This window comes from Cupressus sempervirens, chromosome 4 (genome assembly GCF_028749045.1).
Source record: "Cupressus sempervirens isolate cs-2001-9-10 chromosome 4, ASM2874904v1, whole genome shotgun sequence".
Classification (NCBI taxonomy): domain Eukaryota; kingdom Viridiplantae; phylum Streptophyta; class Pinopsida; order Cupressales; family Cupressaceae; genus Cupressus; species Cupressus sempervirens.
The window spans coordinates 722,262,627-722,275,531 of record NC_143121.1 but is presented as its reverse complement, the minus strand read 5'-3'; positions in this window follow the sequence as shown (position 1 = coordinate 722,275,531).

Sequence of the window (12,905 nt, the reverse complement as noted above, 5' to 3'; positions counted from 1 at the left end):
GCAGAGAGAGAGAGAGAGTGAGAATGAGAGTGAGAGAGAGAGAGTAGGCAGTGGGAGAGGGAGAGCAAGTGAGAGAAAAAGTAGGGGATGGAAGAGGAGAGAGGGGGGATGGGTGTGTGTGTGTGTGTGTGTGTGTGAAAGAGAGAGAGTCAAGAATGAGAGAGGGGAGAGAGAGATAGAGAGAGTAGGCAATGGTAGAGGGATGGGAGAGAGAGGGACAAAGTGTGTGTGTGTGTGTGTGTGTGTGTGTGTGTGTGAGAGAGAGAGAGAGAGAGAGAGAGAGAGAGAGTAGGCAGTGGGAGAGGGAGTGGGAGGGAGAGAGAGGTGGAATGGAAGCATTTAAGAGAGATAGAGTAGGGGATGGGAGAGCGTAGGCAGTGGGACAAGGACTGTGAGAGAGAGAGGGGGGGGGAATGGGAATGTGTATTTATTTATAAGAGAGATAGAGTAAAGAATGGGAGAGAGTGTGAGAGTTTGAGAGAAAGTAGTAGGGGATGGGAGAGAGAGAGAGAGTAAGGGATGGGAGAGAGAGAGAGAGAGAGAGAGAGAGAGAGAGGAAGAAAGAGAACTTGAGAGAGATAGACAGTAGGCGGTAGGCGTGGGAGTGGGAGAGGGAGAGGGGGAGGGAGAGAAATAGGGGGGATGGGAGTGTGTGTGACAGATGTAGAGAGTAGGGGATGGGAGAGAAGAAGAAGAGTGGGGGGATAAGAGTGTGTGTATCTATGAAAGTGAGAGAGTAGGGGATGGGAGAGAGTGTGAAAGTGTGAAAGTAGGGGGTGGCAGAGAGAGAGTACGACGATGGGGGAGAGAAAGTAGGCGGTGGGAGAGGAAAAGAGAGAGGGGGGATGGGAGAGAGTGTGAGAGTGTGAGAGTAGGCGGTGGCAGAGAGAGAGAGTATGACGACGAGGGAGAGAAAGTAGGTAGTGGGAGAGGGAAAGGGAGAGGGGGGATGGGGGTGTACGTGTAAGAGAGATAGAGTAGGGGATGGGAAAGAGTGAGAGTGTGAGAGAGTAGGGGATGGGAGAGGAGAGAGAGAGTAGGGGATGGGGGAGAGTGTGAGAGTGAGAGAGAGTAGGGGATGGGAGACGAGAGAGAGAGAGCAGGGGATGAAGGAGAGAAAGTAGGCAATGGGAGAGAGAGTGGGAGAGGTAGAGAGAGCTTGTACAAGATGGGGGAGAGAGAGAGTAGAGAGGGAGAGAGAGAACTTGAGAGAGAGAGAGAGATAGTAGGTAGTAGTAGTGTGAGTGTGAGAGAGAGTAGGGGGTGGTAGAGAGAGTACGACGATGGGGGAGAGAAAGTAGGCGGTGGGAGAGGGAGAGAGAGGGGGAATGGGAATGTGTGTAAGAGAGACAAAGTAGGGGATGGGAGAGAAGAGAGAGAGTAGGGGATGGGGGAGAGAAATTAGGTGGTAGGAGAGGGAGAGGGAGAGAGATGGGGGGGATAAGAGTGTGTGTGAGAGATCTAAAGAGCCGGGGATGGGAGAGGAGAGGGGGTGAGAGAGGTAGAGAGAGTAGGTGGTGGGAGAGGGAGAGTGAGAGAGAGTAAAGGATGGGAGAGAGTAGGAAGAGAGAGAGAGGGAGGGGATGGGAGAGAGAGTAGGGAGGATAGAGAGTAGGGAGGATGGGGAGTGATGTGTTTTGAGATAGTGTGTACGCACTATAGTGTGTACGCGCTTTATAGTGCATACGTGCTATAGTGCATACGCACTATCTCAAATCACCAAAAAATGGTCAAAAACCAACCTTGGGGTCCATTTCATCCATTTTTTACTTTTGGTCTATTATGCTCTTTGTTATTTTGACAGAAAACACAGGTTTCAACATCTAGCAAACACTATTTCAACACTTTTGGAAGTTAGCAAACACCAAATTCAATCATTGGATACGCGATTTGAAGAATTTTTGAATATTCCTTTAATAGAAAAGGTTATTGCAATCCATTTTAAATATTGTTTGTCGATATATAGATACAAATTTGATTATAATTTGATATGTTATGTAATATATAGTGAATTCATTGAAAATTGTATGTTTGAATGAAATGTTATTTTGAAATGGTTAGAAATTTGACAAGTCGTTTGATATATATTGTGTATTCATTCAAATAATTATAATTTTTAGATGTAATTGAATAATTTGTAATTTACACATTTTAAGTAATTTGGATGTTTGAATAATTTGACATGTAGAAATCATCATCATGCCAAGGAAGAAACCAAAGATTCAAACAAATGTAGATAGGGAGAGAGATTTGACAATTAAAAGAGATAAAATGAAATTACTATGTGAACAAAGAAAATTGCAAAGCAATGATGAAGAATTAACTTTCGAAGAGGATCAAGAACCACCAGTACAAAGAAACAAGGAGGAAGAATTAGAAAGACAAAGAGAACGAATGAGATTGTTACGCTCAAGAAGACAATTGAATTGTGAAGCTACACCATCCTCCAATGTTGGAGTCATATTGTCTGCTACACCATCTTCAAATGTTGGAGTCATATCATCCACTACACCATCTTCCAATGTTGAAGTCATATCATCCTCTCATGTTGAAGAGACACTGATTTATAGATCCAACGATATACACACTCCATCATGTCATGTTGAAAGCACAACATCAACACATCAAGTAGGTGATATTCCATCTTTTACATCTTATTGCCAAGGCACGTCATCTTCGGTTCAAGGTACGCAATACACTCAACCTTATATTGATGTTCAAAATGTTGAGAGAATTGAAGAGATTAGAACACCTTCTAGAATTCGTTTTAGAAAACTAAAATATTTGATTGATATTGATACTAACATTTTGAAATCAATGCTTGACAAGATTAGTAAGCATACTTGTCAAAGAAAAGTTAATCATATGTGGAGTTTTTTTTGAAGAATTAAATATTATAGGTCAATGCCAATTATTTGTTGAAATGATGAGGAATTTGAAATTTAGGCCTATCATGAAGATTCTTGGGCTAAGAACGATGGATGATTCAAATGAAAGAAATATTGTAAAGAATCTAATGAGTGCTTTTGACAAAGTGGGTTCTAAATCACACACCAAAGATAGTAATATCACAAGACGAGTACTCACATCGACAATAGTAAGTAGCCAAATGAAGAAAGCTCGACTCATGAGAAAGACAAGAAAAACATTAAAAATTGGTAGAGGTACCTTAAGGAGAGCCATGCTAAGGCATGAGAGATTAGAAGATCCAACAAAAAATGAGTTATGGACATTTACAGGTAGACTACCGTGAAAGGATAAAGAAATTAGTGAGGACTACCGTGAAAGGATAAAGAAATTAGTGAGGCCTTGAAATCATTGATCGAAGATTTTTGGAAAAATAACACACATGTTTCTCCTAATCAAAGAGATGTTGTAAGAAGGAGGATTGGTAGCCGAAATCACGAGCCACATGCGAAACATTTTTTCGACTCAACTCAGACATAATTTTTTGCAAAATTTATTGGTATGTATCCTCAAATTCGAATAAGTCAAAGATTTTTTGAGATGGGTAAACCTTTTTATGTGAAAATAAATCACGCACAACTTGTTGTTGTAGGATACATATTGAATTTTCTAAACATTTTGATGTTTTTAGGCACATATGCGTAGTTTTGCATTCTCAGTTTGTTTTGCAGGATTGTGACATAAAAGAGCCACCAAGATCTTCAAGGGAATTCATATCCAACATTTTATGTGAAATAGGGGATGGCCAACAATTTTACAAGACATCATGTTTGGATGGTACATGCTTATTTTGTGGTTCTTTGCAACTTTTATCAACTTGTCAACATATGGATAGTACACATGCGATTGGAAATGAAATAGTAGATTACGAAAAATTCAAGACAGTGACATATGCTCTAAAAGATGGGAAACATGGTAAAAGATGTGATCTAGTTATTGAAAAGATTCCAGTGTATGAGTTCATGAAAAGATTATGTACGAGTATGCAAGGCATACCCATAGAGCTCGATGGTTGGATTTGCAATTCAAGTTGTGCAAGGATATGTTTCCATTGGATACCATTGTTTCGGTTGTAGATTTTGCAAAGAACTACACACTACAACCACAAAATGAGGTGCAAGTAAAGTATTATACATCTCAATAGGTTTCCATATTTGTTCACATAACATTCATGCATTCACCTACAAGTACAGAGGATGACAGGAAGAGTTTGAGGGAGTACCATTTTTACATCAGCGATGATTGATCACATGCTACAGAGTTTGTACATGGTTGTTTTCAACTATTTTATGGAGATTTGGCTAACAGGGGCATATCATATCATCAACACATTATTTTGTCAGACAATTGTGCATCTCAATTCAAGAATGCATGGATGTTCTATTGGTTGAGCAAGATGCACAGGTTGTGTAGAATTCAATATATGTGGAATTTCACAGAGGCTGGTTATGGTAAGGGAGAGCACGATGGTGCAGGCACATGCATTAAAAGAGCCTTGGCTTGTGAAGAACTAAAGTACAAAGATGGAGCAATATTGATAGATGCAAAATTCGTCATCCAATGGTGTAACGCTATAATGGGTCTAGGTAAGGAAGGTGAGCCTATAGTTCGTAGATTTTTTTTGTTGATAGATAATCCTAACATTGCACCATATCAGGATTGTTGTACACTAACAAGATCTAGTGAGTTACACTCTTTTAGAAGCTCTGATGCAGGTTCATGGAGTATCCACACATGAAAAATGGCATGCTATTGTCCATCATGTGCAGAGGAAAATTGGGATGACTGTGAGTAAACTGAATGGGTGGACAAATGGGATATACGGGTTATGGACCCAATTGACACCTATCGTCCCCCACAAGCATTGGAAATGGTAGAGATGGATTCATCTATTGACTTTGACCGCTTGTCAGATCTAGTGCAACTTGGTTATATATATATATATATATATATATATATATATATATATATATATATATATATATATATATCTTTGTAATTTCAATATGTAACTTTATAACTCTTTGTAATTTCAATATGTAACTTTATAACTTTTACCCAAGTATTTTCTAAATTAATGACTGCATTTTGTTCATTTGTCACTGCAGGCCATGTTTTTGCTGTTATTGCAACTGAAGACAATGAAGAAGGGACAGATTATTATTTGTGTCATTGTGTTGAAGCCAAACAAAAATTGGATCACTCGGTTATAGATGGTGAAGGTTTAGAGTACCATGTTAGTGCAATGGTTGTAACAGGCACATGGCTTAGATGATATCCTATGAAGAATCCTAACTTGTGGTTATTCGAGGATTGGCAAATAGAGAGGAAGATTCTTCATTATTCAAACCTTGTTGTCGCATCAAATGTCCACTTGATAAAATATGGTGGAAAACCACATAATAAGATTGTTTGGAAAGTTCGCGAGTCAGACCATGAGGCAATACTTGAGACATTAAAATGTTGAGCAGATCCAGTTGGCTCATTAGATTGAATTAGGAGAGAGAGAAAAAGTGATCAATTAGATCCAAATACAATGTTACAAGTTCTTCCCCAAGACTATCACATGACTAAGGTCGACCGTATTGTTATGATGTGTAAGTGATGAGATTTAGTTTTGATTTGTTTAGAATCTAGATACATTATTTGAATTTATATTAGATTCTTTAATAGGACCCTTTTTTTTAATCTTATCTTAGATTTTTTATTGTGCTAATTCTTCATTTGTAGGTCACCAAAGAAGAGGGCTAATAAAGTTGACGCACAAGTGATAAAGGGTGAGATGCCAAAATCATCTGCGAAATGGTATTATCAATTTACATCCTCAATATTCATTAGTGTTGTTTGTTCAAGTACCATTGTATGCTAATCATCTTATGCCTAGAATTGCAAAGGTTAAATTATGTCAATACTAAGGTTTGTAGCATCAATACTAAGGTTTTTTGCATCAATTGGTCATGCTAAATATAGTAGTTGTATCATGAATCCTTCTGAACCAATATGACTAAGATTCTCGGAAGAAGACTAAACCATATCATTTGTCTACTCCCTCTTTATATAAGAGTTTTTCAAACAATGAGAATGAAACATTGATTATTACTCCCCCCTTAATGTAAAATTCTCATTGATTGAATTTTTCAAAGTTTTAAGTCACTATCAACCTCTATTTCATTGTATTCTTCTTATCATCAAATTACACAACAATGAGAATATGAACAATGGCTTCTTTACATGAACCTGACAATTATAAATGCTACACCTTAATAAATGTTTGGGCTTGGTCTTTACCATTCGAGCTTATAATACAATACATTGGCTTCATTTGTATTTGGAAGTATTTATTATGTTTGTTCCAAAAGTCATTCTTCATTTACCAATATGAAAATGTGACTATCATGAAAGGCATAGTCTTATAATTTGTAATTTGTATAATGGTATAAAAGCTTGGTTGTGGGTTTGAATCCATACAACCTATGATGAGTGAATAGTGTCATGCAAAACACCCTTCGTTTCTTTTTCTATTTCAAACACATTCAACCATAATTACCACCATTACTACTACCAAGGGATGAAGTCTTGTAGGCTTATAGGTAAAATTCTGATTGGTAGTGATCTCCTTAACAAGGTCATCACCAACATTGATGATCTTGCTACGAGGTGGACTAGTATTAGTGTCCAATGCAATACTCTCCTTCTAGTTGAGAAGCATATTTTACCAATTCTCCTAATTGCTTCCCTCCCCAAATTTTCCATTGCCCCCATGACCCTCCTTCTCATGCATTTATTCTATTTATTCTTCTACCTCCTCCTCCGCTTGGCCATTTTGCAACACCATCTGGATGGAACTCTAGCCTTCCTCAAAACCATTATACATGACCTCTCCTTCTTCAAGATATTCTATAAAAAGTTCCTCAACCCTTGAACCTTTCAAAACCCCAATCTCAATGGAAGGCTTCTAGATCAAAGGAACTAGTAGATCCAGTTCTTTAAGAGAAAGAGACAACAAATCCAATTTTCTAGTGACTAGATAGAAAATTGGGGAAATCATTTCAATTAGTTGTAAATTGAAAGGAATTATAAGTAAACTATATCAATATAATAAGTAACTTAGTAATTATATCAATATAATTTAATTACTAAGAAAATGAATTTATTACTCTAACATATAGTACATTATTTTGCACACAAAGGTGTTAAATTTGATGCTTAACAGATTTACATACATGTGTAATAAATAATAAGTGTTGTAGCTTTGGGATCAACACTATAAAATGAAGGATGTCATACTACATTCACAGAGGTACCAAAATATTTTATTTGATATGGAGACAAAAGAAAATGTGTATTCTTCATAACTGCATTTGAGTCTCATGTATTATCATTTTCAGCTATTGACATCAGAGATTCCTTTACATCTTCATCATTGTATTGATCAATGAGTCCTTATTGCACTCACTAGTTCTAAGCCAATGACTAAGGTATGAAAGAGTTTACATTGAAATTTCATTAGTACTGAAATTCAATATAAAATTCATATATAATTTTAATTGTAACATGTCGAGTTACAGAAGATTCTAGACTAATGGACTAGTGAGCATGTTAGGAAGACCTCATTATATACACCATCTCCCACTTGTTGGAAATTAAAGACAATTAGGGATTTATTTTGTTCCCCTAGTTGGAAAGAGTATATATCTAATGATGTACATTTTACACCTATATGGCGTTATTGGGCATATGTTTTGTATAATTTTTTCTATGTATGTCATTTTTTACATTAATTTCATGTATGACATTATTAGAAATATTCTTATGATGTTTCAAATTATTGATAAATGAATTATATGATATTGTTAGACCTTATGGAATCAACTTTGATTTTTTGTTATCACATTGGTTTGATGCTTGTATTACTGGATTAGTTGATTGGATGCTAAGATTTGATGATTGTGAATTTTAAGATATAATATTTTGGAAAATCAAGAAATTTCATAATGCATATTACCTTAGACCCATACAAATGTTTTTATATTTAAAGATCAATAGTTATCCATAGCTTACAAAGTTTAGCACCTTTATGTTGGTTGAATTCTTTGTTGAAATTTGTGACTATGGCTACAGGAATGGTTTGAACATATGATTTTATCACATGTTCTAGATGTTTTTGCATGTGAATGGTTTTATGCCACTTTAATTTTATGCCTATAAAACACTATATACAATGATGCTTCTTGTTAGCTTCAATAAGACCCTATCTTGCGCAACATGCTAAAACCTCAATAATGATGTTTTTTTTGTTCATAGTTTGAATACCCATGTTTGTAGAGTTTGATTCTATTAGTTTGATTTTATTAATAGCCCCATGATATATTTTTAAATATTCCACATGTTTGGTTTTATATTCAATCAATCAACATATTTTCCTTTTAATTCTTCCACATTTGGCATATCCATCTAACAATGAACTTATGATACTCCCATCAAGAAGTGCATGATTGCATGATTTTATGGTGGATGTCCCTCTCTTTTTTAAATTCCAATTTTATTCATCTACATGAGTAAGGGAGATCAATTCCATTTCTTTCAATTGTATTTAAAGGTCATTAAAGTTTTTTCAAACAATGTGATTAAATAAATATTATTTAGCATTTACCTCTATCATCAAGGTTGATTCATTCCTCCTCTTATTTTACCAAATAATTTGGATGAATCACCCATGGCTCCTTACATTTCTTGAAGAAAATTTTCAAAGACTTTGCAACATGTCTTCTCTTCTTCCATATAGTTCATGTTCATTGAAGACATTTGGTCAAACAATATATATGCTTTGTATATTCTCACAACACCAATAGTCATGGTACAATGCTTACAAGATCCATAGTTGAAGAGAAGCTATGTGAAGCTTCTAGAACCATGGACCTATACTTAATTTAGTATTATTTCATCCATGTTACTTATGAAAGTGGAACTTTAACACAGATAAGTAGGGAAACCAAAATTGAAAGCCAAACTTAACATAGAAAAGTAAAGCAAGCCTCAACTATATTCTCATTAAACACTCTGAATTTAAATATCTTTGACGAGGCATATCTCGAAGCTCATGCAAGATATGGATGAGGTTCTAGTTCCTACAAGACTGTGTTGCAGAGACCTACAATAACCTTGCTCACCTTTTGGAGATCTCATTCCATTTTCATTCTACAATGCCATATCGGGTGGTGCTGAAACTTGCAGTGTTGGCTAGTACAAAGTTGCCAACTACCAAATCTCTTTCATCTTTCATCGTGGGATCAAACTGTCTACTCCATTAGCTCCAGGTGGCTGGGTAAACCCTATCCCCAACCTTGTCCTATCCCCTTCAATGCTCGAACGTTATCCGACATGCCACCAGAATGTCCGTAAAGGTCACTAAATGCCACAGGGCTGCAATCTTTGATGGGGCATATCTCAGAGCTCGTACAAGATATGGGTGAGATTCTAGTTCCTACAAGACCATGTTGCAAAGACCTACAATAACCTCTCTCACTTTTTGGAGATTACATTCTGTTTTCATTCTACAACGCCATCTCGGGTGATGCTGAAACTTGCAGTATTGGCGAGTACAGAGTTGCCAACTGCCAAATCTCTCTCATCTTTCATCGTGAGATCAAATTGTCTACTCCATTAGCTTCAGGTGGCTGGGTAAACCCTATCCCCAACCTCATCTTGTCCCCTTCAGTGCTTGAGCATTCTCAGGCACCTTGAACCGAAATGTCCCTAAGGGTAACTAAATGCCATAGGGCTACAATATTTGATGGGGCATATCTCAGAGCTCATGTGAGATATGGATGACATTCTAGTTCCTATAGGAGCGTGTTGTAGAGACCTGCAATAACCTCTCTCACTTTTTGGAGATCACATTCTGTTTTCATTCTACAATGCCATCTCGGGTGATGCTGAATCTTGTAGTGTTGGCAAGTACAAAGTTGCCAACTACCAAATCTCTCTCATCGTTCATTGTGAGATCAAACTGTCTACTCCATTAGCTCCAAATGGCCAAGTAAACCCTATCCCCAACCTCATCTTGTCCCCTTCAATGCTCAAACATTATCAGGCACGCTGAACTAGAATGTCCCTAAGGGTCACTAAATGCCACAAGGCTACAATCTTTGACGGGGCATATCTCGGAGCTCATGCGAGATATGGATGACATTCTAGTTCCTACAGGACTATGTTACAGAGACCTACAATAAACTCTCTTGATTTTTGGAGATCACATTCCATTTTCATTCTATAACGCCATCTTGGGTGATGCTAAAACTTGCAGTGTTGGCTAGTACAAAGTTGCCACCTGCCAAATCTCTCTCATCTTTCGTCGTGGGATCAAACTGTCTGCTCCATTAGCTCCGAGTGGCTGGGTAAACCCTATCCCCAACCTCATCTTGTCCCCTTTAGTGCTTAAACGTTCTCAGGCACGCTGAACTGGAATGTCCCTAAGGGTCACTAAATGCCACAGGGCTGCAATCTTTGATGGGGCATATCTCGGAGCTCATGCAAGATATGGATGAGATTCTAGTTCCTACAAGACCATGTTGTAGAGACCTACAATAACCTCTCTCACTTTTTGGAGATCATATTCTGTTTCCATTCTACAATGCCATCTCGGGTGATGCTGAAACTTGTAGTGTTGGTGAGTACAGAGTTGCCACCTGCCAAATCTCTCTCATCTTTTGTCATGGGATCAAACTATCTACTCCATTAGCTCTGGGTGGCCGAGTAAATCGTATAATCAACCTCATCTTATCCCCTTCAGTGCTCAAATGTTCTCAGGCATGCTGAACCAGAATGTCCCTAAGGGTGTAACGCCCCGCCAAGGGATCCAAAAGAATTAACCTAAAGTTTCACTAAGTTTGCTAAACATTTTTTTTTTTTTTAGAAAGAAAGTATGACATACACATCAAACAAATAGTAGCGGAAGCAATAACATGTAATCATCGACAAACATACATTGCAAGTTACATTTCTTAAAGATCCCATGACGTTGAGTCACGTTTAAATTTAATTAATTCTAAGTCTAACAACTAACACATACATATAGAAGAATAATCAAAAACTCCAATGTCCATAATATACATTTGTTCTGAATGCTCCTTGGCAAATTAATTCGGAATGCTCATTCATCCACTGTACATGTCACAGGGTATGAAAGGCTTAAAAGAATATACATCTGTAAAGATCAAGATACAACATCCTCAAATCCATGATACAAAGTACAGTAAAAATATATGAAAATTATTCACCATACATGATACATCCATACATCCATAATGATAAAACATCTATCATAAAATCTAATCATCCATCATACTAATCCAAGAACATAGTGTAGGTAAATGTCAATCACGAAAACTCCAGCCACGGTGACCACGGAACGGATCTCAATGGTAAGAGTAAAAGCACTACCACCCGACCGCGTGGAACCTAAATGGTCCACTCCCACCGCGCTGAGGAGATAGTCTCAAGTCCCAAATAGGATAACAAAACCTATAATCATAAATACTCTCTAAGTCCAGGAAATCCTATAAGTATACTAACTCAAGGGTTCCTAAAAAGATCGACATCTAAATCCCAGAGGTACCACAAGACACGTAGGAAACCTAATATGCAAGCGGGAAAGTGTCATCGCAAAAGTCATGTAGAAGTTACCCGAGCAATCCCTTAGGAATCCCGGGTCCCTACTGATCCTGCGGCCACTAGTATCCTCTCGTACTGACGAGGCATACTATGGTATGCAAGGTCGTAACCAAGCGTCCTCTCTACCCCATCCTAGTCTGTACTAGCACTCATGGCATGGGAGAGAACATACAATTATCTTGTTAGGTTCATTTTCTCTCATTTAGTGTAAATGTTTTCACTTATTAAAAATGACTTACAATGGGTTTCTCTAGGCAGCCTCTTAGGGCTCCGACCCCCATTGCAAGCCACTTCCCGACTCTACACATAGATAACCTACCCTAGCTCATGAACTCATAAATCAAGAATCATAATAAAACCATCTCAGTCCTATGCGAGCAACTGAAAATATCATAAAAAGATAATCCACAAAATATATCAGTTCTTCATGAGCAACAGATAACATCAAATAGTAATCAAGTAATCACGACAGTTCTCTATCAGCAACTGAAGGCATCAATGATAAGTCACAAAATCCAATGGTTCTCTAATGAGCAACCAGAAAGCAATACAAGTATAACTGTTCGAGACTCAGAAATGGTTATCAAATATAACTGATCGAGACTCAAAAATGGTTAAGTTAGGTATTCTCAAACACATACATCTCAGCTTCACACAAGGAACTGGAAAGCAATCACAAACAGTAAACACAATCATGTCATAGAGCACTTCATCACATTACCATGGTCAGGTTAAGAAAGATCGAGACCAAATCATCATGACATCACATTCAAGACCCCGAGCCTCTGGTAACAACCTAAACTGGTCAATACTAAAGCAACCCCAAAATACAGAGAACACAAAGAAAACGTCACAGTCTCACAAATTGAATTTGACTTCGAAAGTATATCATAAAGGTTTCAGTTTGTAGATTAACGTATATTTCAACAACTAAGTTTCACAGCTTACCCCAACGAATTAACCCGTTCTCATAATTAATCATAACGCAACTTAAAAGTAATTAAAAATAATTAGAGGGATAATTATATTGATTTAAACTAAAATGATTTACAATTTATTAAGATCAATATTGTTGATAATTTAAATAAATTAAAATTTCCTTGAGTAACTTCAATTATCAATTAACTTAATTAAATTAAATTAATTAATAATTACATAAATACCTATATTAATTTCTTAGTAATTATCAATCATAAATAAAATAATTCCATTAATTAATAACTATTTTCAAATGCATTATTATTTAAATTAATAAATAATGATAA